The 4,126-nt window shown below is 31.5% G+C and overlaps 1 long non-coding RNA gene across 1 annotated transcript; it reads left to right on the top strand.

Moving 5' to 3' along the window:
• Positions 1-2,438: 2,438 nt before the first annotated feature.
• On the top strand, positions 2,439-3,438 carry LOC148764322 (uncharacterized). Its single transcript, XR_016024783.1, has 2 exons — positions 2,439-2,556; positions 3,205-3,438. It is a non-coding gene; the product is annotated as an uncharacterized LOC148764322 (long non-coding RNA).
• Positions 3,439-4,126: the final 688 nt, after the last annotated feature.

Here is a 4,126-nt window from a genome sequence, read left to right as displayed (position 1 = left end):
GTTATGTTTGTTTATGTTTAAATTATTTATATATTTTATAATTATGAATGAAGTTTATAAGTTTTAATATTGTAATTTATAATAAAAAATTGATAAAATTTTGATCCATTGGTCCAAAACCAAACAGACTGAACTAATTTGATATTTGGTCGGTTTGGTCCTCTTTTATGTTTGATCAGTTTTGATCAATTTTTTAAAAATGGTTGGTCCATTTAGTTTTTACGTAAGACAGACCAAACCACCCAGTTGCTCACCCCTAATTATGACAATCAATAGTGTGTAACACATCAGTAGATTCAAGTGGGGAATTATGGTCAGGTGAAAGGTTTTAAGGGTGATGATTATGTGTGGGAGTGTTGTGAGCATGTGAGACAGATCAAAATGATCATTAGGCTTAGGTGAAAGGATATCAAAATGTTGATCATGTGTGGAGGTGATTGGTGCCATGTGAGATGTATCAATACAAAATTCATCAAAAAGGAAATGGGAAGAAAATGAAGCATCATAAATATCAATCATAGGATTATCTCAAACAAAATGATTTTTAGAAAACAATTGAACATATTCATGTGGATTGTGTGTGGCAACTAATTTCTGAAAGGGATTATATTCATGAAAGATCATATCCCTAAAAACAAAAGTGTGATGTCTATTCAGATCATACAACTTATATTATTTCATTCCAATATGGTATCTAATAAAGAACATTTCCTAGCTTTAGGATCAATTTTTTTCCTATTATGAGAAAGTGTGGATGCAAAATATAAAGAACCAATCATTCTAAAGTGAAAGTATGTAAAGGGGTTTGTGAAACAGTATCCTATATGGGGTTTTGCTTTTAAGAATAGGGGTAGGGATTCTTTTTATGATGTGTAGCTACAAGGACAAAATCCTCCCAAAATTAAAAAAGTAATGAAGACTAAAACATTAATGACCAAATGGCCACTAATAAGTGTTGATGTTTTCTCTCAACAACCATATTTTATTGGGTGTGCCTACATAAGACAATTGATGAACAATGTCTGTTGAAGAGTAAAAGTCAATGAGGTTAAACTCAAGACCATTATTTGATCTAACTTTTTTGGTAGTAGCATCAAATTGATTATGAATCACTTTATAAAATGAAGGCACTATAGATACAACATCTAATTTTGATCTCATTAGTAAAAATCTAAGTGAAAGATAATAGTCATCCACAAGAGTAAGAAAGTAAAGCTAATCATTAAGAAAATGGGTTGGGTCCCCATACGTCTCTATGTAACAATTCAAAAGGTAAAGTAGTGGATTGAATGTGTGAAATACCCCATACTTTGATATGGTGATAAATAAAGTTGATCAAATGCAAATTGAGGTCAATTAAAATGTTTAGAAGTGATAAAAGACGAAAAGAGTAGTTTAGGATAAAATGTTTCGCAAGTGAGAAAATAATAATAAAATAATAATAATTTTATCAGAGGAGAATTTGTGAGATAAAAGACGATTTGGAAGTCAAGTGAGGCATAATAAGGTATTTTTGGTACCAAGGAGACAAGATAAAATTTTTAGAATAAAATAATATTTTATTAATAAAATAATATTAAAATATTAATATTTAGCCGGATGTCGAAGTCAATCAAGAAGGAGGATCATATGGTTGATCCAAGTGGGGGAGAAGATGACAAGCCCGACTCTACAGAAATATTTGTGATGACATACATGTGGTGGATAGCATGTTTACATGCTAAGAGAGTCTTGAAAAATTTACAAAAGTCGGTATTGTACCTAGAGGTACAATAAAGTTGATTTAAGCCTCGAACTAGATCAAATAGAGAATTTACAATGAAATTAAGAATTTTAAAGTCCCAGAATGGGTTAATATGGTGATTCGGAGTTCGAGGATCAATTTGGAGTCAAACTGGAATTTTCGCTATCCAGGGGCAAAATGGTCATTTACCACCTGGGGACAAAATGGAAATTTTTAGAAAAGATTTTTGGCCCCATTTGACTTATTGGAGTAAGATTTGAGGTTTAGAAGTGAAAAATTTTAATTTCGGTATAATTTGGAGTAAAAGGGTAAAATGGTAATTTTACCATTCGAAATCGAAAATTTAATTTTTTGAAAGGATTTTGATCAAATTTAATTATTTGGAGTGTGAAATGAGTATGAGGAGTGCAAATTATGCATTATGGCAAATTTTCAATTTTTGGGGTAAAAATGTAATTTTTGAAAAGTTCGGGGGCAAAATTGTAATTTTGAAAAATTTGCTCCACCAAAACTTTGGAAAAATCTGGAAATTTCACTTAAGACTTGGATAAGTCAAAGGGAATGCATGGTGAAAAAAATAGGACAAGTGGATGGCTAGAAAAAAAAAATGAATTAATAAAATATTTAAAATATGAATAAAATAATATTATTTCATTAAACAATAAAAGGCATAAAAAAATCAGCCCATAACCCATTCTTCTTCTTCAACATTCGGCCAAGCAAGAAACAAGAGAGAGAAAGGAGAAAACAAAACCCTAGAGAGAGAAAATCAAAGAAAAAGTGTGAATTTTCAAGGAAATTAAGTGAAAAATGTGAGATTTTTCTATTAAGCTTGAGTTTTCTTATTCCCAAGCATTTCTCTTTATTTTCCATGATTAAATTACATGTTTTCATGATGAATTCAATTCTGAAAAAATGGGTTAGGAGAGAGAAAGTTGTTGGATTTATTTGATTTTAATTTATGTTAGTGTTTTTAGTTAGTTTAGCATATTTAGAAACAAAACAACAAGAAAAGAATTTATTTTCTCCCCCAACCATTAATGGCTGAATTTACCATGTAGTGAGTGAGGATGAGTTTGATTTTATTCTAGGAGAATTGGTTAAGGAATAATGAATTATGAGCCTAGAAAAATAATGGGAATTTTCGGAGCAAAAATACGAATTTTTACCCACTAGGGGTATTTTCGTAATTTACTATTGAGACTGATAATTTGCATCACACTGAGGGACATTAAGTTAATTTGGGTGCAATTGAGGTATAGAAACTGAAAAGAATTAAATTGGAGTTTAAACGAACCCGTTAGGAATTTAATCGGGTGATAAGACGAATTAGGCTAATACCGGATTTAGATAGTTACCAGTGCATTTTTGCATTCCATATCATGCATTGGTAGTCCAAATTAGTTTAATTTTGATTTAGTACCAACTTAGTGAAATTCTCGATTTTGTACTGTGTCAAGGTGGTGAGTCCTCCAATAAAGGTAAGGAAATTGCATCCGAGGACCAGTAGACAGAGTGCTTTGAAAGTCTGCATTCTAGACATTGTGAGTAAACTTATTATCGTCTTAATTATCTAGAGTAGTTTTATACAACTGTGTGATTTTATGAAAAATGGGTTTAAATGGTAAATTGTTATGTTTTAAGGGAAATTGTGATTTTATAAAATGATTTTATAAATTTTCTAGAAAATCGAATATTGGTTTTGAAAATAGAGTAATTGGAGACTGCTAGTTTGTGTTGCAAATTTATGGTTTTGAATTGAATGGCTTATGACAATAAATGAGCATGAATGGCTAAACTGATTTTGGTGTTATAATTATTTATACTGTGTATTCAGCCTTGAGAGGCTAGGTTGCGATAAATTACCATGTCATGCTAGAATGAATTTTATTGATTGGTGGATTATATATTAATTATTTACTGTAGAGGGGGTTCCGTGGACCAGCCTATTAGAGGGGCACGGTAAACTCCATTATATTATTACCTCGAACGGAGAGGCGCGTAGGGTATCTCCTGGGGTATAGCTTAGGGTTCACTTCACGCCAAACCACCACGTGAAGGGGAACTCAGCCAACGCCAAGGAACGGCTGTATTTTTCTCAAACAAAAATATATTTTAAGAGTATACAAAATTTTAACAGCCTTGGCGGACTCGGTTAGATGCCCTGCGCAAGGTATCACCGAGTATGAGTTTTGGCACGAGCCAAAGTTTTAAGAAATTCATAAGCCAAGTTGATTACTCGATTTTTATAGATTAATTTTATTTGGTTGAAATGAGTTGAATGGTAATGAAATTACAGTATGATGATTTATTTTAATTGTCTCCATTTACTCGACTTTAGATAGTTTAGATGGTATCTGTTTACTCACTGAGATTTTATAA

Source organism: Theobroma cacao, chromosome 2 (assembly GCF_053813885.1).
Source record: "Theobroma cacao isolate CCN51 chromosome 2, ASM5381388v1, whole genome shotgun sequence".
Classification (NCBI taxonomy): Eukaryota; Viridiplantae; Streptophyta; class Magnoliopsida; order Malvales; family Malvaceae; genus Theobroma; species Theobroma cacao.
This window is presented reverse-complemented; position numbering and strand designations above follow the sequence as displayed.